The sequence below is a fragment of the Podarcis raffonei genome, chromosome 3, assembly GCF_027172205.1.
Source record: "Podarcis raffonei isolate rPodRaf1 chromosome 3, rPodRaf1.pri, whole genome shotgun sequence".
Taxonomy (NCBI): Eukaryota; Metazoa; Chordata; class Lepidosauria; order Squamata; family Lacertidae; genus Podarcis; species Podarcis raffonei.
The window spans coordinates 96,485,461-96,512,230 of NC_070604.1; the positions used below are offsets into that span (position 1 = coordinate 96,485,461).

At 41.1% G+C, this 26,770-nt stretch overlaps 2 long non-coding RNA genes across 3 annotated transcripts in view; one reads left to right on the plus strand and one right to left on the minus strand.

Moving 5' to 3' along the window:
• Positions 1–26,770, minus strand: part of LOC128411130 (uncharacterized) — a 77,699-nt gene that overhangs the window by 44,343 nt on the left and 6,586 nt on the right. The window lies entirely within an intron of this gene.
• On the plus strand, positions 447–25,847 carry LOC128411131 (uncharacterized). Of its 2 annotated transcripts, none has more exons than XR_008329700.1 (5): positions 447–1,180; positions 4,275–4,344; positions 12,007–12,180; positions 22,828–22,987; positions 24,913–25,847. It is a non-coding gene; the product is annotated as an uncharacterized LOC128411131 (long non-coding RNA). The 2 variants fall into 2 exon arrangements; XR_008329701.1 differs by lacking the exon at positions 24,913–25,847 and adding an exon at positions 23,483–23,660.

A 26,770-nucleotide genomic window follows, 5' to 3' on the forward strand; every position in this document is an offset into this window, starting at 1 on the left:
GGAAGGCGATGGCTACACCTTGCCCCCCGAAACACCAACAACACACTCCAATGCCTAACCGCCAAATACCACAAAAGTTGTGACGGTTGCTATGAGGTAGGCGGGAAAAACCAAGAGGCCGGGCCAATTTAGCCAATTTGAAAAAACTCCTACCAGGCCCCCTGGCTAAACAGGGCGACCAACCAGAGGTCCTTAGCAAAGTCTCAGGAACAGCTAATCTAAAGGGAGTGGAGGGTGGGTGACTCGAAGAAAATGTGTGTGCAATGGTGGGAATGGCTGGCGAGGCTGCGTTTGAGCAGCAAGCCACGCCCCCGCTGAGCTTCCCTATTGGGTGCCCAACTGGGGAGGGGCGTGGCACCATCCCTGGAGTTGAAGCAGGGGGCGGAGTGCCCCCTGCATGACGCGGGAATCATCTCCCGCTCACAACCCCTCCCCTCCTGGGAGGAGGAAAGGCTTTCTCCCCATCTCTTGGCACCATCAGTTCTTCCCCACCTTCCTTCTTGTTGAAAGCAGTGAACAACTGAATGGAAGATCCCCCAGTTATCTCACATTCAAATTGCCATATTATCTCCTATAAGTTCATCTCTCCCATGTGTACAGGACTATTCAAACCCTAATCTCTCCCCATTAGCTATGTGGGTGGGGTGGAGGAATAACATGGCTAGATTATTTATTACCCTGTTCAATTTTTTTAATACTAACCTATTTTTAAGTACAATAAAAATATCCACTTATGTAATAAAGATTTAGCAATTATCTCAAATTAAGGAGATTATTGACAAAAGATGTCTTTTACAGTAAATACCCTCTGTCAATTGGAATTTCAAAGCTTTGTATGTGGAAATGCCTTTTATAAACTATACAGTTATTTTAAAAACCGCCAATAATGACTAATGCATGATGTGAATGTTTAGAGGAGAGAGGGAAAGCTGAGGTTGATAACCCCAAATGTTTCTAACCAGCTCTGTGACTATTGTTTCATAGCCTTGGTGTTGGGCTTTTACATATGTGGAATGTTCCAGAATACAGAAGCATTCAAAATGGGGAAAAAAACAACTGAGGAGAATTTTTTAAAAGGGAGGAGGGAAACCCTCTCTATGCCTCTCCTAAACCATTGTATTTCGCCATTATGTCAGTTAACAACTACACTAGAAACAAGCAGCAGATTTTTTTCCACTCTGTGAGTAATTGTCTGCATAGCAGTGACAGATGTGCAATATAGCAGCTTCTTCAGGAAAAAAAATTAACAGTTTGTCCAGCATGTCAGCTCGCTCTTTTTAGTGCTTCGGAGGTCCTGGCCCCATTATGGATGATTTAGAAATTGAGGCAAGCTAAGACCAGCTGCCTGAGTTGAAAGCCTTAGTTAGTAGGCCTCATCTGCATTCCAGTATTCACTTACATCTAGAAATTGGTAGGGCCCCTCCGGCCACAAGATGAGTGCGGGCTGACAATGCCTTGATTTGTCGAGAGAGAGAATAAATGGGTTTTTCAGAAGATGAGGAAATATCACCATTACTGGCCAATTTACAGCATTTTATCTGTTCTTCAAACATGTCACTTTTGTTATTGTCGCATGGTAATTACATAGTGAAACGGAAAGAAAACAAATTCCGGTTACATATTCAGATGGATTGCAAAATCATATAATCCTGATAAATGCCCATTTATGATACACATGGATGAAAGGTTCATTTTAATTTTGAATAGCTAGCACAGCCATAAATACGATATAGGATTAGATGCCACTGAATCCGATTACCAAAAGCAAATAGCATTTTTCCTCACTCTTTTTCATAACTAGCAAATTTGTAACAAGGAAGGTATTTAAAACAAAGGGGATTGGGGGGGGGAGTAGGGATTCCACCCACCCTCTCCCAGTCTCCTAAAATAATGTTTTAAGCAATAATGTTCCTGTGGCCCTCTTAAAAATACCGGGCTTACCATTGCTAAAAGTGCATTATTTCTGGAAGCAGCTCAACATTTGACATTAAAGGCTCACAGAAAGAGCCTCTGTCCCCTCCGCAAGTCGGGCACTTGAGATGCAGACAGAGCTGTTGTCATTAGATCTCCAATAACAAAGGCGGTGGTGATAAAAAAAAATAGTGGTTCCATTATACCAGTTTTTATGCCCAGTCTTTTGAACAGAAGACTTAAGTCAGATGCTAAAACTCAGAAAATGTGTGAAAAGCATTAAAGACAACCCCAGACAGTGTTAAAGGCTTCTGGTTAAGAGATGGTTCACTAAAGCCATAATAGCTCATCAGATGAAATATTGGGCTGTCTCTTCTGTTGGTGATAAATAAGGAGCACCATCCACCAGGAACATCTGCACATGCCCGCTTTAAAGGAATATAAATAGTTGGGCATGCAGTTGCTGAAACGAATCTCCAGTGGATGGTGACCATTGCATGTGGTTAAATAATACACATCGGCACTAACGTTACTCACAAGCCTTTTCAAATAAGTATTTTCTTAACTGACAAGCATCACTTTACAAACGTAGAATCTATCCTCCAGAGACCCAGTGTTAATAGTTCTATTTCTTTAGAGTTGCGACTAGACCCACGTTTAAGTTTCTGCTTTATCACGAAGCTTACTGGATGATGGATGTCTCACAAATATAGTGTGAGAGTGAAATAATATAAAATAAGGGGTCACCACAATGGGATTCAAAATAATTCCATGCTGGCTCTTAGTTGATTTGTCATGCACTAGATAGTCTTCATGGTCTGTCCTGGGACAACAGCACCTATTGCTCCCAGAAAGCATCCATGCTGGAGACGGTGGCTTTTTCCTCTATTGTTATTATTATGATTTAATTTTTTATTTATTACATTTGTACAATATCGCTCTTCATCTGAAGATCACAGGGCGGGTCACAACAAAAGCATACAAAATGAAAATACATAGTAAAAACAAAACAAAACCCAATAACCTCTCACCCACAAACTCATGTAAAAGGCCATAGAATGTTTGATCAGCCAAAGGCCTAATTATATAGAGAAAAGTTTTTGCCTGGCACTTAAAGATATGTAATGAAGGTGCCAGATTAGCCTCCCTGGGGAGAGCATTCCGCAAACTGGGAGCCACCACGGAATAGGCCTTGAGTTCTCGAGTTGCCACCCTCTGAGAGGGCACACGAAGAAGTGTTTCAGACAATGGAAACTAATTGGCAGCCAGTGCAGTCAGGCCAACCATAGCAGTCTCTCCTCCTGTGTTCCAGCACCTGGTATTTGGCAACCTGGCTGCCTCCAGCTGTGAAGATAAAGCACAGCCAACATGGCTAGTGTTTTTGAGATACATGTTTTCTGGCATAACAGACTCTCACAAAACGGCAGGTTTACATGTGTGTGTTTTTGTGGTGCCCAGCCCCACTAGAAGCTCACAGAGGAGCACTCTGTTAACGGAAGGAGGGGGAGTGGCGATAGATCGCACCAGCAAAAATGTCACCACACTTTTAAAAAAACAAATGAACACCTCACACAGTATACTTCACTGAGAGTTGGAAGGAACCATGAAAGTCATCTAGTCCAAACCCATGAAATGCAATAATATTTTGCCCAGTGTGGGGTTCAAACCCACGACCCTGGGATTAAGAGTCCCATACTTTACCACCTGAGCTATATTAGCCTAGGGATCTCTAAACTACCACTTTCCATTTAGACTACTGTAAGCCACTCTACATTGAGCTGCCCTTGAAGACGGTCTGGAAACGCTAGTACAGAATGCAGCCACAAGAGGATTGTCACTTCCATGCATTGACAGGTAACACCTGTCCAGCAGAATCTGCACTACATTTCTCCACATCAGCCAGGCCATGCTCTGTGGCTGGGAGAGGGACTCTGCTCATTGTCTCACCAACATGTGGAGAGACCTGTAGGGCCTTATCTGTAGTGGCACCCCAGATGTGGAGCTCCCTATCCTGTGCTTAAAGGGCACAAAATGGCACAACATTGATAGGATCTTGCCTTTCCTGATTTATCAATATTTTGGATTGTCCGAATTAGTCTCTATCTGCATCATATTAACTGTATCCTTTTAACTTTTGTTGTTGGCCTATTGTTGATGTTTTAACTGTATCTTATATTTTGCTATATATATTTTTTGAATTATTGTACAGAAACTGCTTTGGAGTCATTTTTAATGGAACACATTAGAATCTTAACGTATAAAATAGAATAAATCTTAACAAATATAAGAATCTTAAATAAAATAAAGTAAAATATTCCTTTTTTATTTATTATTAAATTTACAACCCACCCTTCCTCTCAAAGAAACCCAGGACAGCAACTGCAATGAGAAAAGTCATTTTCGTGAAATGTGGAACCAGAGGACAGGGTCAAGGTACTTCCTGCATTATTATTTTTAGACCATCTGAATTAAGCATGGCCACCCATTTGGTTTATTTTAGAGCATGTTCAGCAAAATCCACACCAGATTAAGTATGTTTTATTATTATTCTAAACTCTAGTGGCAACAAAATTCATCAGCATTCCTGCAGGTCTGCTCAGGGTCCAGGAGAGATGCAGAAGTACACCATGTTCTGGAACTGAGATCTAATAAAGACATTCTATTGTGATTCTGTCACGGATAAATACAATTAGGCAGTTGCTAAATGCTTACCTGCATCAAAGTCAAGTCTGATTCATTTTTTGGCTATTCTTATTTAAATGTGTCATAAATATGACTAGGTGCCAGCAGCCTAAGCAACCAGCCTACAGCTAAATCTGCTCTGAAATGATTAAATTATATCTGCCTGAACTTCCCTGACCATGTAATCACTTAAAGATTTACAGTTTTAGGTCAGGTATTACAGGTTAGATTATAGTTATAATAAGCCTGAGGTTGATGCAGGTGAATATTATAAATGACTGGTATCATTTTAAATCTTTTATCCAAAGCGGTGTGTGGCTAATGAGGTAACCTTGCTCCCCCTCCTGAATTGGACAACCAAATCAATACATGGCTTTTCTTGAGGCCTGGCCTAGACTATACTGTCACATACAGGAAACAGTGCAGTGAGTTTAACACCTCCATGCTGTTGTCTAGGCTCATTTCCTCTTTCTGGGGAAAACTACCACATGGTGGCAAGTAGATTATTTTGCATTATTATTCAGTGAAAGCAGGGCTGGTCCCAAAAAGCTTGCTGCCAGAGATTAAGGACAAAGTGATACAGTCATCCAATACCATGTACCGAAGCTGACGGGATTGGTAGATGACTATTTCAACCGGCATTAGCTGGAGGCCCTGGTGGCTGGGTGATGGTGTATGGAGACAGCTTGGAATAAGCTCAGTTCCTATCCGTTTAGTTGCCTACCTCCACTTCCCTGCTAGCTTGCCTAGGCACTGAGAAAGGGCCCAGGCGGAAAGGCAGAGTGTAAATAAATTTAAGGAGGAGGAGGAGGAGGAAGAAGAAGAGGATAAGCCCTTCTCAGGGCAAGGTGTTTTGGGGGCTTTTAAATAAAAGATTTGAACATTACGTGACAAATCTGGGGGTTTTTTTCTTTTCTTTTTCAGACTCTTTTCCAAGTGTTCGATTACACACACACATGCACAAACACAGAGAGAGACAGAGAAAATATTTAGTGAACACACACACAAACTGTTTCACTAAGTGGAAGAATGTTTGGCACAACTAATCAAAATACATTGGAAAGGAATTCTCTGAGAAATTTCCTGTGAGTTTTGTTTTTCAACCATCTAAAAACTTTTGGAGAACTCTGCCCACATCCCACCAGAGAATATCTGGTGAATCTACCTAACCACCCAAATTTCACCTCCTGCAATTTGGAGAGAAGATTTTGGGAGGCTAGTTTTGTTCACACCTTAGCCAATCCACCCAACCCAACAGAAGGACATCTATCTCATTGTATGCCAGATGGTAGGTTACAAACCACAGGCTGGCCAGTACAGCAAATGGGGTACTAGAGGGATCCTTGAGATGATTCAGCAGGGCTCTTCCATTGAGAAAGAAAGAGAGGGAGTGCTTTATATGGAGCTGAAAGCCTGATTGAGAAGCCAATGCAGTGTGCATGGGCAACCTAATGGAAGAGGTAATCCTTCCTCAGATGAACCATAATCCCCCGATTCCCAGCTTGCTTTCTTTAACAAAAAATTAATTTCTAGCATTTGTAAAACCTGAGATTTGAGACATAATGTCCAGGCACTGTTCTCATTTTTGAGAAGTTAGCCTGCTCCCCACTTCAGTTTTTTATTTTCCTCCTGCGCGCACACACACACACACACACACACACACACATCCTGCCAATACCCATGCCAGTGTGTGCACAACTGCTGCACAACCCCTGCCATGGGGAAACGCCATAGTTCAGTGACACAGCATATGCTTCTTATGCAGAAGGTTGCAGGTTCAAACCCTGGCATTTTCAGATGCGGCTAGGAGACACCCGTGCTTGAAACCTTGTTGGGCCACTGCCCACCATAGTCAACATGGTGCTCTCCAGATGTTTAGGACTACAACTCCCATCAGCCCCAGCCAGACCTAACATGGAGAGTTCTGGATCCAACATATAACATAAATCTAACTAGGGGCCCACATATGTGCAAGTCTATGCACATTCCAGCTCAGAGAAATGTGCACTAATCCCCGTTGGACACCCAACAATCCCAACCTCCATTTGGGGACACACATTGCTGTCTCTTGCATCGGGGGAAACGTGATTTTTCTGCAAGTTGCTCTTAAAGAGCGGGATTCTCAAAATGAGTGCTACTAGGTTTTTGGATATGGGCTAGAAAACAAATGTGTGTTGTTGTTTTTTATGAAAAACAACAGCAATGCTGAAACCCCACCGATCATTTGCTTAGTAAGGAAGGAGAACTGGGGGCAGGGGCAAGGACTGAATCCAATCCTGGCTAACTTAATTAGTAGATACTAATTTGCTTAAAAAATGAACCACCACCCCTCCAAGCAGTGCACATAGCCCCACCTATTGGATTGGGTTGGCCAGTTGGGGAGTTGTACAGACATCACTCATTTACATGCATGAATGCGCATGCTAAGAATCCCACTAAGAATGTGTGTGCTCCAGGCATTGTTGCAGAAAGATGCACTAAAAGAAACAGCTAATTTTCCCAATGCCATTCCTTTCCTAATGGCTGGGTTTTGTGTGTTAATGTTTCTATTGTTTTAATATTCTTGCTTTTCTCATTCATATTCTAAGAGATTATTGTTAGTGCCAACTCATTTGATTTATCATTTAGCGAAAGCACTTGTTCAAAAAGTCAGCACTGGATATTAAATGATGATTGCCTGCAATGAATTTCTTCTCAACATCTGCAAAGACAATTTTGCCTTTTCTTCTGCCACTTAACTCTAAGTGAGAGATCTTAAGCATACTTAAATAGGATTCATAATATCAAGCTCACAGGAAATTATCTCTAAATCTGGGTTGCTGTAAAGCTATAAGTAAAATTATCTGCTTAAAAATAAAAAGGATTTCTGAGAAGAAAAACAGAAGAAAAAATATTCCTATTTCTTATTATACTATTATCTGTCCAGCAAGTTGTTATTTAGTGAATCAGAGTTTCATCTGGTATAAATACCATTTCAGGAACAATTTTTTGCTTTTAATATTATATTTGTGCCTTCTCCACTACAGTGCCGTGAAACCATTCAGTAACTAAGAGTACAATCCTATATATATATCTACTTAGAAATTTCATTGGGTTCAATGGGGCTTGTTTCCAAGTGGTTACACAGTTGTAGATTGCAATCTACTAAAATGGATAAGAATTCTGAACTTACTTTTTTTTTTTGGAGGGGGGGATTTTAATACGCATGCTTTCCCCACCTCGTACCCTCCAGATGTTCTGAGTTCCATTTCCCAAAAATCCCAACCAGCATGGCCAATGGTCAGGAATAATGGAAGTTGTGGTCCAACAATGTTTTGAATGCATCAGGTCGGGGAGGGCTGTTCTAGTCCACCACACACCAATATCTCTCTGGTAACACGAGCTCCCATAATCATTTCAATGGAGGGAAAGCTCCACACGTAAAATTGCTTTCTATGTGCAGAGTTGCCCAACCATTTGGAAACTGCTATGCAAGAAGAGTAGCATTTGCACACTGATGCGCTGCCACATGTACACCCATAACTGAAGCCTATTAGGATCTTCTTGACCTAAAGTGGGGAACCTGTGGCCTTCCATAAGTTGCCAGGCTCAGCTCCCATCATCCGTAACTATTGGCCATGATGACTGGGGCTGATGGGAGCTGGATCCAACAGCATCTGAAAGGCCGCAGGTTCCCTACCCCTATTCTTGACCCGTCATGAGAATTGTCATGAGCACTGCTCTGTCGGGTCTGCCAGTGTTGATGTATGAAAACCCAGTAACCTTTTGAACCCTGTGCTTGGACCCTCCAGATTTTTCTTCTTTTTCTGCCTCAGTGCCTCTCCTACCTAGAAGGCTGGAATTTTTAAAACAGAAAGCTGCCCATTCTACATGCTAGCAAGAACACTAGAAAAGCCCTGGGAAAAGTGCCAGAAGTGTGTTTTCTTGTGTTTCTCTTCCGCTACACTATAGGCTGTTCCACATATGCCTGCCTTACACAGCAAATACAGGGATAACTCAGTGGCAAGCTGTAGACTCAGAGACAGCTGTAGCAGCTCAGTAGATAAAACTTCCAAGCAACAAGAAAAGGAGCCAGCTGTTCAGAACTTTACATCAAAATGCTGAAGGAGGACAGAAGTCAGGAATTTCCAGAGTGGTGGTGGAGAGAAAGAAAAGGCTAAAAAGAAACAATTTGGAGGTCTAAATTGTACAAATTAAGTACAACACAAAATCAATTTTAATTCACATTGATTCTAAGGCAAACACCTAATTACAGTGAATGGCCAAATTATTCCCTACATCGAAACGTAAGTAAAGAGATGCTGCATCTCCATCCTCATGCTCATTTTAGTTGTTCTCTTTCTGTGGAAAACTTCAAGAGTTTTTTTTATATTGCAAAATATTGCATAGAAGCCTTATGAATTTCATTTGAGTTTACATCTAAATCACTTTGTTAACAACCAGAGCTTTGAAGAAAACTTTAAATACTGAATGTATTGTTGTACTATCTTGGGCAAGGAAGAGTGAGAGTTACTTAAGTTCAGACTTTATAGTTATTATTAATAGCAGCTGAAAATTTATTAAAAAAGAGGGGGCCATCTTTACCATTCAGCAATAAAATCCTTTGTCCGATGCTACATTGAAGACTATCAAAAATCTCTTGTAGCACAAGAGAGTATTTTGTAGTGTTCCAATGATGATGGAGATGCAAATCTGAAAGCTAAGCCATGCCCATCTAACTGAACATGGAGCTAATACCAGGATACCTGTTAACGCCATGGTAAATCCTACAATCTACAGTGAACCTGAATGAAGACTGTGGTGATTATTGGTTCAATAGCTTTTAGTGGCTCCTCCTGAGCCAACAGGGTCTGTTGTAAAAATGTGTACTTAGCGACTCTTAAATATATCTTATTTATGACTCAACGGACCATAACTGCTAAGAATGAGATGTTGCAATCTATGGTGTAAATCCTTCTTGGTTCTCCAATAATTGATCATTATGTCAAGGGCTGCTTTGTGGCTGCCTTTGACTGACGTGCTACAGCCACTTATGGAGTTCTGTCACAATGGGTCTTGTCTAACAAATTTTAGTAGCATCTCACATTTTGAGACTGGTTTGTATACTTATATTTTCCCAATTTATCATGAGCATAGTTTCAGCAATGCTTCCATTCTGAATTTTAAAGGCATTTGAGGCCAAAGAGAGAGGACATTTTTAAAAAAGCTGCACTGGATATTTTTGGATCAAAACTTGTTAAAGCATGGAATAGAAATCCCACTTTAATTGTGAAAGTACTGAATTTCCTGTAAAACTTTGCATGATCATTCCATTTTTGTTCCCTTTGAGTATTGCTTCATCTGTATTGCTTTCTCCACTAGCTGCTGCTTGCCTACCAGAAGCTGATTTAGGGCAGCACAACGGATTCTGCTGCAGTGGGCACTAAGCCTAGGGGGCGCTGCAGGGCGTCGCAGCTATGAAATAGTGAATTGAGCAGATGAGAAGTGCTTGGGTGCCAAATTTTGGCCTCAGAGCTCTGCTGAAATTTGAAATACCAAAGTCCGCCCCCGTGTCCACACCCATTCATTTCCCTAGATTCAGCACAGGAATGATCCCACCTAATCAGAGAACAAAAGAATGTTATATTGCTATGTCATAATGACATCACTGAGCATTGGGAAATATGATCATGGCCAATCAGATTTGGCTTCAAACTGGCATCACTGAAGGCAAATGAGCAACACTGAAAGTGAAAGCAATTTCAAGAAATGAGCGAACATTTATGCAAGGATTGCCAAAAGGCACCAGAAAAAATAAGTGCTTTATATCATTGCAAAAAAAATGTTCGCAGAAAACAGCAAGTAATTTTGTGTCAACCCAAATTTAATGTAACTGCATGATCCACTTTGTATTTTACATTTTTTTCCCAGTTTAAGCTTAGCATGCCACATTCCAGACTAGAACTAATTTTTATACACAATGATCATTTCACAAAGAATGCAATTCATCCTTTACTGACATTAGATATGGCTCTTTTCCTGATTCCAAATCAAACTGTACTTTCTCTCCTCGATTAGTTAAATCACTGATTTTAAATTCTCATGGTTGCCTTTCATTGATTCCATTTAGACTTGTCTTTGTTGTTTTGAAAAAAAAAGTTTGAACTTCCAGTGCTGCTATGTGTTGCCTAAGGAGCACACAAAGGTTTAGATTGCATCTTTTCAATGCATTATGGCACTGCAGCCTAAAGCCATTACTTGTTTTTAACTGGCAACCTGCCTGTACGAATGGAAGAAGCAGATTGCCTCTTTGGTGAACACTTAGACAAGGTACTGATTTAACAACAGTGGACAAGCAGCTGGGAGCTGGGCTGTCAGCCTGTCACACACTGACAAATCTGTTGTTCATATTCAGGCAGGATGTTGCAGTTAGATTGCCATACATACCATCTATCTACTACAGGCATGCAAGGAGTAGCAACATCTCCTGCCTACCCAGGGACAACATGCTGTCTGTGGTACATCTTTATGAAGGAATCCAAAAAGGAAAATGTATTTGCTTTTATCAGTCCTGGTCTTAATACATATGAGCAATAAGACTGTTAGTTCTATATTTTCCCTGCTTTTTCCTGCTCTGGTAATATGCCCATTCAATGTTAGAAGCTGCATGTGTGTCTCACTGGATTAACTCACTTCTTTTATTGCAAAGCTTTTGTAAAGATAAATGTAATAGTCATCTAACTGTAAATACCTAGAACTGCTGATTTTTTCCCCTCTTGGCAAGGCTGCTATGCATGGCAGACAGAAATTTAGCAAGAATGAAGATGAAAACAATCACCACTTAATTTCTGCTATATATGCATTTAAATGCACTGGCAGTGAAGTGATTTTCCTGAAAAAATGTGTATTGGAAAATATTTGGGAAATTTTCCTATGCAATTTGCATAGAGTGATATGCAACAGAAAATCTCTGATGTGGTCTAATATAGCCTGTGTGTTTTAATTGTATTTAGTAAACAGCCAAAAGCTGAACACTTTGAACTGCCATGCTTGCCTAATATTTGTTTGCAGTTGGTATCTATTCATTGTTCCAATAAAAACAGAAAACATTACAACCCGTATCACCGGGCATTGGAGCTTGTTTTACATGAATAAGCATGAATATAGGGGCAGTATTTATGGAATACTCTCACACATTTTGATCTCATGATTTCTGTTCCCTGCCCTTTTCTGTTTTGTCCTTTACACACACCCTATGAGTCTACAGTCTGGGGCTTACATGGAGTCTGGGCCATCCTGTAGGCGGGAGGCTGCTTGACTGAATGCTCTTGTGTTGGTGTGTATTCAGAACTCACCACATAGAAAAAAGTAGAATGTCAGAAAATGGCTAAGCAAGAGCCCTTCTCTAATGACACACCTCTTTGCTTCATGCAGAGATTTTGCTTGCCTAGAAGAACATCCAAGGATGTCCAAAGATAGGACCATCCCTCCCCACTTTTCTCCTTTAGACCAGAGTGCAGCACAGTAGGAGCACAGATGCACTACTGGTGCCTACAAATCGATAGCTCCAGATTATCAAACAACAAACAAGCAGAGTCACAGCAGAAGGTATCTGACTTTTAGAAGATAACTGAAGGCAGCCCTGTGTAGGGAAGTTTTTAATGTTTGGTGTATCACTGTGTTTCAATTTGTTGGAAACTGCTCACAGTAACCCAGTCAGATGGGCACCATATAAATAATAAATTTATTCATTATTATCATTATCATTATTATTTCCTAGTATCACTAGTCAATCTGGCTTAGAAGAAAATTCAAAAGTGAAAAGTCTCACATGAAATAAGTTTTGTTGTTTTTTTGAGCAGGGGGATTCACTGACATAAGTCTCTCATCTCGGCTGAGCCAGTGGAACTTAGCTTTGTGTAATTTACAGGGGATTAAGTCCCCCAAAGGGGTGTTCTGGAGGCAGGGTGGGGGTGGAAAGAGAGAGACTTATGTACACCTTGGTCATGTTAAAGGTAAAGGGACCCCTGACCATTAGGTCCAGTCATGGCCGACTCTGGGGTTGTGGCGCTCATCTCGCTTTATTGGCCAAGGGAGCCGGAGTGTTGGATTGCAAGCCCCCTCCATAGAGGCTAGCCCGTCTCACTGTCCTCGGAGCTTGCTTACTGGTAACCTCCTCTGGCTGATATCTCGGACAGACCAGGGAGATTTTGATAGGCGACATTTTCCCAAGCGTGGGTAAAATGCACAACCCCTCCTCCTGCTTCCGCAGGGGAAAGAAAATAAGTCAGAAATCTATTTACATGATGTTTATTTCTGACATTACAGCACTAGAGAAAAACACGTCCTTTCAGTTCAGTTCTTCCAGCAAGTCTGACAAACTTCCTGAACATGCGCACACAGAAGGTTTCAAGTTACACTCTTCACAAAGACTTATCCAGCCTGTGAACGTCCTGGGAAATTCTTTCCCACAGATAAGCGCATCATGTGGTGTCAACAATCTGGCTGTCTGCAGCGGTGATGTTTCCATATACTGACACGGAGTACAGCTTCCGGGTCATGTGGCCAGCATGACTACGCCACTTCTGGCGAACCAGAACAGCACACGGAAACACCGTTTACCTTCCAGCTGGAGCGGTACCTATTTATCTACTTGCACTTTGATGTGCTTTTGAACTGCTAGGTTGGCAGGAGCAGGGACCGAACAACGGGAGCTCACCCCGTCGTGGGGATTCGAACTGCCGACCTTCTGATCGGCAAGTCCTAGGCTCTGTGGTTTAACCCATAGTGCCACCCGCGTCCCCTGGTCATGTTACCTAGGGCCCAATCCTCAAAACCTAGGCCCTCACTCTCCCACCAGCTCAGCCAGCAGCAGCCCCTCCCAGAGGGTCCTGAATGAAGTCTGGAATAGGGGTACCTTCCACTGGAGTAAATTATGTTGGCCTAAATTACTCTGGCTTTCTATAGTTAGAATTTGTCTGTTCATGTACAAAGTAGGTATAAACCAATTGAAAATCAGATGGATGAAATCTTGTGGAAGGTCAAATTAATACAAACAGAAAACAAATGTTCCTTTTCTCATGATTCTAAAGGAGGAAAATCCTTTCTGAGCCTTTCATGTGATTTCGCCCACCGCCCTCCACCGCTGCATGTGTCTCCGTTTTTCTATGCAATGAAAACATCATTTCCCCCATCTTCATAAAATCACTTGATGTTCTCTGCTCAGCACTGAGATCACACTGAATGTTGATTGACAGAAAGATTACCTAATAAACCTTCACCACAAACTAATTAATCACTTTGAATACAACGCTAAATTGGCAAGCATTAAAAAGCAAAGGAGCTGGGTGTTGAAGACCATTTCCAAATGACCTTAGTTAAAAGCCAAGTACAGCCTGGTGAAAACACCAGTACTGTAATGCCGCACAGCAAGTAAGCATTACCAGATTTGCCTTGCTTAAACAAGGAAGGAATTAGAGGGAACTAAAAACAAACCCCCCACACACTGAAAACGCTTCAGCGAAGGGGAATGTTATAGAACTGGCCTATGAAGCAAAAGTGTGCAGCTCTTTAGCCAGTTTGGTATAGTGGTTGGAGTGCCGGACTAGGACCTGGGAGACCAGGTCCAGGTTCAAACTCCTACTCAGTCACGAAACTTATTGGGCGACCCTGGGCCAGTCACTATTTCAGTCTACCCTACCTTGCAGGGTTGCTGTGAGGGTGAAATGGAAAGCGGGAGTTGGGTGCACGCCACTTTGAGCACCTTGGAGAAAAGGTGAGATGTCAATGTAATAATAAGCAATATAGATTCAGTGCTGGCGTTTATTTTTCTTACAATGTGAGAAAATGGCTAAAGGCAGGGAAAAGCAGCTGGGAAAGGCACAAAGTGAGGGGGAATATAAAAATAAAATAAAATAGAGGGTTGGGAGCATCCATAATTATTATTTTTTTGCAATAAGGGTTGCCAACTTTTCATCCAGTCATCCTAGCTCTTCTTTTAAGAGCAGTTTGATATGAAGCTCTCGACATGTTTGCCTCCATGCTCTGAAAATCTTCACTTCCTAACATCTGCTTATCAGGCTGCATAAGAGCAGGCCAATCTATTAGTTCCTGATCAGTCGGTGAACCTGTTTGTAGCTCCCCGCACTTGTTTCAAGCATTTTCCCTTGCCAATTCTTTCAGGGTCTACTTAAATAGTGAACACATATTCAGCGTTACATATCTGCTATCTGATCCTATGCGTCTTTAATTGGAAATAAGCTCCAGTGAGTTTAGTTGGATTTACTCTGAAGTAAATGAGCATATGATTGCAACTTAATTTTTTTTAAAGTAGTTAAAATGGTTAATCAATCACCACAATGTTAACTAGGGTCAACCTAGTTAAAACAAACAGGCATGACCTGTTCCTGTGCCTTAAAAGCAGTGATCAGCAGGTGACTTTTCCACAGGATAGAAAGAAGCATGATCACTCACTAATAACCAGCACAAGTGAACCGACACTACAGAGACCAGCTGGAAAGCTGGCAATGCTAACATTCAAATGTAAAGATTATATATCTCTCTGCAAATCTTTTTCCTTGCATTATTTATTTACTTATTCCTAAAAATATAAACAACACCTTCATCTAAAAATGGATTTTAGGGTGGTAGACCTACAAATATCATATAGTCATTTCCCTTGCTCAAACCAATTACACCATGCATTGAAATTGTGGCTTCCCTGCAGTATTCCAATTGAGATGTGCAAGTACAAGGCACTGAGGGGAGGGAAATTTGGCTACTGTAAGCAGAGTCCAGATTCATTCATAAAACAAACAACTTTCCAAAATATGTAGTAGATTACAGAGTGAATGTCGTTTAAGGGTGAGGGGTTGATGGGCTGGAACTTGGAGGAGTAGATTCAAATTGCTACTTGGCCACCATGTTTGCAGGAGGGTCTTGAACCAGCCATGTTTTCTCTGCCTAACCTCTGCCTCACAGAATTGTTTTAAGAATTATGTGAAGAGGGTGGATGGGAACAGCCTTGAATATAGTCTTCAGGGCGCTATGACGACTCTCATTTTAAATACCCCTCCTATATGTAGGCTATAGAAGCTGTGCTATATTGCTGAGGGGACGTCAGAGGAGAGGAGGAAAGCAAATATTCAACCACCAGTTATGCCTATGTCTCATCCTGATAGTATAGCCAGAGACATTTTGGCAAATTTAAAAAATCCACCTGGACAGAAATTTTACCCCAGAAAAAGACGACATGGCAACCCCAGTCACTGGACATGGAATAGCCCTCTAAACCATGGGTAGGCAAACTAAGGTCTGCGGGCCGGATCAGGCCCAATTGCCTTCTAGATCCGGCCTGCAGACGGTCCGGGAATCGCCGCATGGATCGCCAGCGTACGCATTCTTTCCCTCTCCCTCACGCGGCGGCGGCAGCAGCACCTCCTCCCTCCCTCTTCCTGGCTTGTCCCTGCCCTGCCTAGAGGAGGAAGGGGGCTGGGCTTTGTTGGTGTGCCAGCAGCAGCAGCGCTCGAGCAGCTGCATTTTAAGCAGCCTGTATCCAGAGCCCTTTCGCACGCCGCTCATCATCCCTCCACCGCCGCCTGTAGCCCCTGCCGCTTGCAAGACACAGGTAAGCAGCCACCTGGGCTTGTGGTGCTCTAGCATCACCCCCCAAAAAAAAATATAGTCCAGCCCCCCACAAGGTCTAAGGGACAGTGGACCAGCCCTTGCTGAAAAAGTTTGCTGACCCCTGCTCTTAACTATCCAGTCATGCTTTGTGAACTGCCTGCACACTTGAATCTCAGACAGGCCACATCTCCAGCACTGCAACAACATTAAGGGTGGGGAGGAGTCCTCAATTAATGGATCACTGCTTTCCAGTGCACATATCTGGCCCCTCAGCTCCCAATCCCACTTCGTAACCTCTTTCCCTCCTTCCTTTAGCCTTGTTCCTCAGACTAGAGAGAAGGGGGAGAAATTATTTATTGTGTGCCTGTTGAAAATGAAAGACTTTTACATTTTAATGAGCAGTAAATAGGAGCGAGGAAATATTGTTCATTAGCTGTAATCTGCGGAATTGCTTGAGTGAGCTTCCTTTGGAGGCCGCTTTAAACGGTTCACTCAAGTAAAGCAGTTGTATGGTAATTAAGGGAGCATTTTTCTGTCAACATCTGTGCTACTATTTATAACGCTGAAGGTATCTTATTACTCCACTAGAGAAGCATTAAGTGAGGGAGGTTTGGCCAAATGGAGTTTATATCACCCTCTCTCTCCCTCTATTATTATTACAGTTTTCTCATTGCATCACTCCTCCCTTTCCTGTCCCTTCTTCAAATCCGGGGGGGGGGGGGGGAGCTGTCCGCTAGTTCATGATAGAGCAGCGTTTTCATTCCAGTAGCTGTTCATTAATCACTGACTTTGCTCAGCAGCAGAGACACCCATGCCAGTTCAAGGCAGTTTGCTGCCTGAGGTTGAGCTGCAAATAATGTTATCACCACCCACAACAAGTCAAAGTTCTTAGTGCCCAAAGCCAGACAATGTATTTTGACACCTGAGGCAGAAAATCCCACAAGCAACTCTTCTCCCTTCTGACAACAATTAAAACATGAAATGCAGTAATAAATTAAGTAACTATCGATTTGTTGCCTTTTCATGATACCTCAAATCAGTTGTTTCCTCTGCATAACAGTAGGACTGGCCCCAGAGAGCAAAATTGGAGATTTGTCCATTGGGCAATATTGGCCAGCTTACAATTTTCATTCTCTAATCAATACACACAATGCCTACAGACAAGTGGCCAAATGTACCTCAGGTCTCCCCTTTTCTATGGAATCACCTGCACGTAAACAATCCTTGTCTTCTGTAGCTGGATGCAATTGCACACACACTTTGATGGACTGGCCTGGAGGGGGCTAGTCAAAAGCAGTGGCCTCTCTCAAAGGCGCAAGAGCAATTAGTTACTAGTTGCATTTTCCTAACGATGGCATTATGAAAGCTAGCTTTGCAATTTTGTGAGCAAGATAAAATGCATAAAAAATTAAACCAAGTTCTATTTATTTGTTTTAAAGCATTTATAAATCACTTAACATTTTTTAAAATCTCTAAGTAGCGTACAATGTAAAAACCAACAATATTATTAAATCAAAAGTACAGCCTAAAGCCAAACCCCCAGAAATATAAAAACAGATTTTTTTAAAAAACAGAATTTGGTGGAATCAAATACATAAAACATGGTCCTATCTAATGGGTTACGTGTAAGGCTGGGCAAAACAGTTGTCTGAAGCAACTTAGTGGTTGCTGCTTCACGTATGGCAGATGGGAGGGCATTCCCTAATATAAGGGAAATTTTTACTTGTGAATGAGACAGTGGGTCACAGCACAGACCTAGTCTTCCAAGACCTGAGATAAAGGTCTCTTTTGTAAGTTAGAGTCAAATAGCTAGGGTGGTTCTTTCCTTCTAGATGTCTGCTGTTTCTGTTTCCTGTAACTTTTTTTATTTATCAGAGTGGTTAAAACAAAAACACACCTTTTTATTATTTATAAAGTTTTTATATATCTTATTTAGTTTGGCATGTTTGGCATGTTCATGTTCTTATTACTGCCATTTTACAGATGGGAGTAACAGAGGCTGGGAAGTAGCTACTTCACCCTGGGTCTAGTCTGATCTAGAATAAGAATCTCGCCTCCTTTTTCTCCTGCCTGACTTCCACTCATTTCTCTTCCTCTCGGTTTTTCCGACATTTTGCCTATCTGTCAATAGTGCATTGACAGAAACCCTCAACAAGGCTTGAACTCCTTTGGGGTGGAATAGTTTGCAGCATGCCTGGGCATAACAGACAGAATAATAGTTTCCTGCCATTGGCTTATTTCTTTATTAAAGAGAGAGGACTTATTTCAATATCTGAGCAATCCACTTCACTCGCATGCGTATGCACAGAGACATAAAGGCAATTCATCAGGATTTCTTTAAAATCAGTGGCGTTTCGAAGGGTCTTTTTAACTTACTTTTTATTCCTTACTGATAATGCAGCATTGCCATACAGCACCAGCACACGGCGGGGCATGTTTTAGTGGTTCATTAATACCCGTCGTGGATGTGCAGCCGCACACATTCAGCCGCCTGAGGTGTATATTAATGGACCATTAAAACATGCCCAGGAGTGTCTTAAAGCTGTTACAATATGTCTCTGCAATTTTAAATTCAATTTTTGTGTGTGTGTGTGTGTGTGTGTATTTTTTCTAAGGAAAAAAAACTTTGCAGAACCCTTGGTTTCTCTTCCTTGTTTCATTTCGTTCAACAGCAATGAATGACAATAAACCAGAGGTTTCAGACGCTTAACACACTATTCTGAATGTGCTTTTCCCCCCAATTAGATTTGCCTAGTCTCAAAGGTTTTTCACAACACTCGTGAAATACACTTCTTTAAAATATAAGCTACTGGAACCATGTGACTTTTTGAGACTTAAGGCCACATTAGGTTCTATGTGTTGTTGACCAATGCATGTGCACTGCCCAAAATGCATACATGCAGCAGAGATCCTCAACTATGGCTGATACTATGGCTTCATCTGTAGGATACACATTTGTAGGATACATGCAACCAGAAACATGTATTTGTTTCAAGAACGTGATACACACTTGTGTATGCATAGCTCTAACTTGCCATCAGACCAGTCAACTATTTCACAGGGAGGGGGCACTCATCCAAGTCTCCATCCTGAACAACTGATTTGCACAGATGCTAGTTAGTTTTCAGGGTTACAAATGGTCATCCCCGTTCCTGGATCAGGCTGGGGAACAGTACACTCTGATAAAACGGGATGCTGCAAAGTAGTTTCACATGGATGCAGTCAGAAAAGTGAGAAAAAGAGTACAATAGCCATGAAGTAACAAATCAAGTGGCCAGCTTAATGCTAAAACAACAGTATATGGTTTTACAGTATAGTGGTGGCTTGTGGGGCGTCATGACATGGTGACTGGCTACTCCTGTGGAGTGGTAGCTGAGGATTAGCTACATCAGCACCATCAGGGCATGTGATTGTTGAATGGCCAGTGGTGTCCAGTGCGCCACAGGCAGATGATGTCAACAACTGTGCTGAGTACTGCTGACCTTTCAATAGTTATGTGGCTGAACAGTGCAGCCGTAGTGCTCGCTCCCTTTTTTGGGGCTTCCAATAATTTCTAGGAATGTTCACCTGTAAGGATGCTGTGCCCCTTTCCCCCTCAGACTGCATTCAGCAGCAAGACTGTATTCTGACACACACACACACACACACACACACACACACACACACCCCTGTTCTGTGAGCCACCATTGTTTCGCCACTTTTTATTACAGCACATTATCCAGTGGGGCTTTATTTATGGCACAGTCAATAACTAAAGCTTATCGTAATGCTTGTAAAGAATTATTAAGTAAATCTAACCAACAAATCAGACAATGGTTTGGGACAACCGAAACTCTGCCCTTGGCTGCCCTGAGGTTTATATGCTATCTTTTCTTTGTATGAAAGGAGAACAAAAACTCTATAAAGGCAGTAATACTGGCTTTAAGCTTTTGGTGGATTTCCTGCACCAGGAGAAAATCTTCAGTAGTTCCATTTAAACCTTCTTAACACAGAGCACTCCAGTGTGACTTATGAGAGCCAAGAGCTCTTTCTTGTGGTCCATGGCCACGTTATAATTAAGCAATGAGATAGGCAGTGGATCTCTTAGTGGTATGTTAAAGCCCGTGGCCAAGGGATGAAATCTTTTGAAAGGAGGAGGAGTTCTGCTATCTGTCTAAAAAAAGCAACTGTGAAAGTCAGAGTTTATTTCATAAAATTTATACACCGCTTGATTGCAAAAAGCCTAACTGTGGGAGTGTGTTTATATATATAATGAATGAGAGAATGATGGGGCAGGGATGGAGGAAAATAAAGGATTGGGCATATATTGGCCATTACTGTCCACCCATAATTATAATAATCAGGAACTAATGGAATCATTCGCAAATGTTTATTCAACACATTGCGGGGGGGGATGGGGATGATGTGCTAAAGTACTTTATAGAGCTAAGCATTATTTTTAGTATTAATGATAAATATGGGTATGACATCTGTCAGCAAGCTCTAATTATCTCTAAAGCTATTTCAGAAAATGATTGCATTGTTTGGTTTTTTGTTTTTTTTTAAGAACTTAAGGAAAAAAGTGTACTACTGTAAACGGCTCATGTTTTGCGATGGGGGAGGAGGATAATTCCCCTGCTGGCATCTGCTAGAATCTGCTAATCAGGACTGTTGGTTTGGAAAACTACAAAAACCCGCGGACTCGCACAAATTGATTAATATCTTTGTTCTGTTTCTGTTAAGTATCGCATCCCCTCCTTGTTCCCACATTGCCTCACCACCTCATTCTCTTTCCCCCTTCTTATTTTCCTTGCTATATTCCTCATATTCTCAAACTTCTCTTGAAACCAGTTTTGGATGATGTTGCTAAAACAAGGAAAGCTCTGCAGATCAGCAGCAGAGCCACCTGCCGAAGGCATTTTGCTCTCTACCCAAGGCAGAGCAGCAGTAAATGAGAGTCCATCCCCTCACTGAGCCAAGGTGCATAATATCCCAAAGTGAGCCAAATTAGTTTGACACCTGAGACAGAAAAATCACATAAGCACCTCTTCTCCTCTCTGGCAGTAAAAATACAATAAGAACAAATTAAATAACTGTTTGCTGCCATTTTGTGACACCCCAAAGCTGCTGGCTGAGGCAGACGCCTCACTCTACCAAATGGTAGGACTGGCCTGGCCCAGAGTCCATCTATTCAACATCCTGGTTTCCCCAGTAGCCAACCTGAAAGTTTCAAAAAGCCACTAAGCAGGACTTGAAGGCAAAAGCCTGCTCTCTCCAACAACTGGTATTTCCTGGCTACTTCCAGACAACCTGTTTACTGAACATTTACACAGGTAATTTAATGAGCAGCCACTCCAATTTGTTTGCGGGGAAGCAAGACAACATGTATCAAAGCAAGTGTTACCCCACACTTCCCACTGCATTTTCCCATTGCTTTCATTATCACAAAAAGTCCAGTCTTTTGGGAAAGCAGGTTTGTTTCTCCATTGATTTTGAATACAGGTGTGTTTTCATTGCCCAGTCTCACTGCTGCGTCCCCACCCCCTAGTAAACCACGATTGTGGGGATGGGAGGTCAAAGAAGTACCCCTCTCCTGTCCCACCTTGCCAACTGCTACTTTGTACACCCTTTGTTCAACATTTTTTGACCCCTGTTCATTCCTTCTATCACATTTCCATCTAGATTTGAGTAAATATCACTAGGATATACTTCCACACAGATTTTTCATATCCCCTCACTACATTTTGGAGTTCCAGTCCTCCAAATAAAAAACATTAGCACCAGCAAACTATAGCAGTGCAATCTATTCAGAAAAAGTTCTGCATTCAATGGTGCTTACTCCATATACCTATATATAGGACTATAGCCCTCACCTACCATAATCTGACAGACAACCGCCTTCCTTACAAACCCTCTCAAGTGTTAAAAACAGCAGAGATGACCCTCTTGGTAATTTCACCACCCTCAGAAGTTGGGGGAAGCAGTCCGAGAGAGGGCGTTCTCTGCAGCAGCTCCTAGGCTGCAGAATTACCTCCCCAAAAAAGATATATCTGTCACCTTCATTATATATTTTCTGTTGTACTATAACTAACCAAACCTCTGTACCCTTGCTTTCAACACCTAAGATATGTGTTTTCACGGCTCACCTGACTATGACTAATTTGCTTTAACTATTTTTAATATTAAGTTTTAAATTGTTGTAACCTGCCCTGGGACCTAATATTGAAGAGAGAGCAATACATTGAGTTAACAACAACAATAATCCTAGTTTTGGTTATCAGATTTACTGAGCTAGAAATTTGATCCATCTATTTGTGTCTGTCTGTCTTTTTGTGTGTGCAGATATATTACATTTCTTGAGTCTTTGGTGGGCATGGCTTTGTACTACTGAAACTAATAATTTATATGTGGCAATACATCAGCTTTAGTAATTCTCATCTATAACATTTTATTGTACCAGTTAGAGCAAGGCCCATAAGACAGGGATTATCAACAATAAGAAAAGAACGACATTCCTGCATTCCCATTAAAGTCACGTTTCTCTACAAGACAGCAGAGGCAGGCAGGATGGAGAACTTTGAGTAATCATGGGTTATAAGCTAACATGGGCTGCTTTGTAACAATGGTTAACTAACCTAACGATCCTTTCAGGTGGCTACAACCTACACAGGCACTGCCATTTTTGCAATGGAAATTAACAAAGACTAAAGCAAGATGTGGAAAGAGATACAAGCCAAAGTGGAAACAAGCATGAATGCTGACTGCCATCTGGCACAGATGTCATTTACTGCTGTTCATGATTCAAGCATTGGTAAGATTTATTTGAGATAGTTAACTTGGCATATATTCTTAAGAAAAGATAAGTAATAAAGATAAACATTCTTAAGGTGTTATAGTGGTTGAATTACATGGCTGGTCTTTCTTTTTACTATAGGTTCAAACCCTAGTAAGTTATATTATTGAAATAATAATAATAATAATAATAATAATAATAATAATAATAATAATAATTTATTTATACCCCGCCCATCTGGCTGGGTTTCCCCAGATGCTCTGGGGGCTTCCAACAAAATATTAGAATACAATAGTCTGTCAAACATTAAAAGCTTCCCTAAACAGAGCTGTCTTCAGATGTCTTCTAAAAGTCTGGTAATTGTTTTTCTCTTTGACATCTAGTGGGAGGGTGTTCCACAGGGAGGGCGCTGGACCTCAGTGTCTGGGCTGAATAATTATGAAGAGATTAAATCTGGTAGTCATGGGCTTGACTGTATTTGTTTCTTTCTTGTACTTATATCCTGTTCTTCAGAGAACTACAAGTTGCTTATGGAGGACTCTGAGGCATCTTCCATGTCTATACCCTCTGAACTTCAGCTATACTAGAGGACCCTGTCTTCCCTGGGTTTAAACCAAACTGTGGGATCTGTGAGGGCTATGGAATGCAAACCATGGTTGAAATTATTTGTAGAATGAAAGCACAGATACTCACTTCTATTTTCAATTAACTGCACTTTGTTGTTTTGTCCAAACTGGGAATTGCAATGTTTTATGCATAGTGTCAGAAACCACAGTTGTTACTGGCCTTAAAAAAAATAAATCTATCCCATGTTTGTCCCACTTTGGATGCCACAATAAACTGTGGTTAGCTGAAAATTTAAATGAATACTTCCAATTTCCTCACAGCAGAAGGAAGTGGGAAGCGCATAAGCCCAAGGCTCATTCTCATAGTATTAAAATATGTTTTAGTGTTACATCCAAATCCAGCCAAGGCCAGACAGTACTTGATGGATAATGAGGCATATTAAACCACAGTGCATTTAGGTTGTAGTTTTAGAGCAACACAGGGAAATCTAAAGAATGCTTTCCTTGTTGTGCTTTATAATAGTTAGCACTTGGATAGTTTAGGCTGAATGTTCTCTGTGCAGCCATTCCTTTATAATGGCACACAAATGTACCCTTGTTAAGAGTGACAGTGCGGTAACCTGCTTATTTTGTTCATATGCAAGACAATTTGAATTTCAAACATGCAAGACACCCTGGCTGGATGACAAAATATATTCATCTTATTAAAACCTGATTAATTTCCAACCTCAACCTTCTAAAAACTTACATAATCTGATCCTGTGGCGGAAATCTTTTTGGTACACACACACACACACACACACACACACACACAAATGGGGCAGGTATTTTAAATAGTCCAGAGGATTTGGAGCAGACAGACACACATGCAAAGAAAAGGGAAAGAATGAGACTATATTGATCTAAAAATAAATAAATACCAGAAAATTCTTCTGTAAGCAAGGCTAGTGGCATACAAATGAGATAATGGTGTAAACCAGAAGCAGGAAAAAGGCATACAATCTGAAGGAAATGCAGTTGCCACACCAGTTATAAAGCCTTTTTTAAACATGGTTGCTTCTAAAATTATACTGTTAGCATTAACTACTTTGCTAAATGTAATTTCAGAGCAGCTTGGCTATGCTGGGACCAATAATGTTTCAGCAGATGTTAACAGTGAGGGAATTTAAAGATTACAGGGTTTCATGGGTGTAGTAAAGCTGCAGTGGGAACAGAAATATTGCCGTAGCTGTTAAGTTCTGAGTGCACCACATTTACTGACAAGTAATACATGAGTGATAGTGAGGACCAAGGGAACAGAACTTTATACTTACTGGTCAGCAGCATATAAATTCCATAAATTAAACAAAGTTTTATGCATTTTTCATTTCTTTTCAGAGCGATCCTCTCTAAGGACCTTGGCTTCACATTTATTCCGACCACAAAGCGTATCTCTGATATAGTGTGGGGCTTCCCCCTGCCAAAAAAAGGTATATCCCCAAATATATGACTCCATTCTCCTTTCTCTATATATTCTCCTGCTCCTCCTCCCTTCATATAGCTTTTATGAAGACCCATTTTATAGCAGTGAATTCTAGCATGCAATAAAGTCATAAAGGCTGATATTTCAGCAGTGTAATACCTGCAATTATATCAGTTCCTGTATTTTTCAGTGGAGTAAGAAACGCTGTTTTAGCAAACACATGCACAAAAACACAGATTTGAAGTAGTTGCAGGACATTTCCACAAGCGACACATAGGGCATTTGATGGGGGATCTTTCTGATTTCACACGACTATGACACACCAACAGAATGTTCTAACAGGGGTCTATTCGTCCAGTTCAATGCTAGAAATGGAGGATAGTTTTCGGGGTTATTTGTATTGATCCCACTCAAGTCTCATCCTTTCCTTGTGCCAATTTTATACATCCTAACAGCTGGTTTGCAAGGAAGTTTGTGAACCTGCCTCTGCATGTACAAAAGTCTCCAACTGACTATTACAGCTACCAATAGGCGCTACAGCTAGCCAGAAGGCCCCATACTAAGCCTCTCAATAGCACTGCCCTTGCCAACACCCATCATCTAAGGAGGGTGGCACAATCTCAACCTCTTAAGTATGGGGCTTCAAGCAGCAGAGAAGAGAAACAAGAGCACTGTAGCAAAGACACAGAATACTTCAGCTGGCTGTAATAAGTAGTAACAGCTGGCTGAAGGCTACCCTACACCAAGGAACTGGTTCAAATGAGTTTCCAGTGCAAACTGGTCCTAAGCTACAATTTTAATATCTGTCACCACTCCTTCTAATAGCAAATGCAGGTACTGAGTGCCAACAGTATTGGAGCCAACGTGGGGCTGTTGAGAAACAAGATGAACATCAAGAGAGGATTTACTTACACAGTTTCCAAATTCCAAAAGATATTATAGACGACAATTCTAAACTATTAAAGAAGGCGTATAATATACTGTTAGAATGGGAAATTAAAGATGAAGAAGTTAAATCTGTAATGATTAAGTGGGCACAGGACATAGGTCATAATATACAATTTGAGGATTGCGTAAGGTTGTGGAGAGTGAATTTGAAATTCACAGATTGCATATTGTTGAAAGAGAAGTGTGTGAAAATGATGTATAGGTGGTATACCACACCAGTAAAATTGGCAAAAATGTATAAAACAGAACAAAAGAACTGTTGGAGATATAAAGAAGGGGAAGGTACATTTTACCATATGTGGTGGGATTGCAAGATTATTATTTTTTTAAAAAGGGAAATGGTATACAATGAATTGAGAAAAATGTTTAAAATAACATTTGTTTAAAAACCAGAAGTTTTCTGTTGGGTATTTTGGGACAAGAGCTGCCAAAATAAAAACTGACATTATTTATGTATGCTACAACAGCAGCAAGAATGTTAATAGCACAAAACTGGAAGACCGGAGAAGTAGCATCCAAAGAACAGTGGCAAGAAAAGTTGAACTATGCAGAGTTAGCAAAATTAACGGACAAGTTGCGTGAAAAGGACAATAGTGTCTTTGAAAAAGAATGGGAACCCTTTACAACATATTTGCAGAAACAAACAAAAAAAATGGACTCACTGGCAGGATTTAAATAAACATTTACAATTTTATTTACAGAGAACAAAGAAATATAACAATGGGAAAACATAGTATCTTATATAAACAGTAGATTGTACCATTTGATGTAACAAAGCAGAAATGGAGGTTGAGGGAAGTCAACAGGAAGAGGAGAAATTGGAAA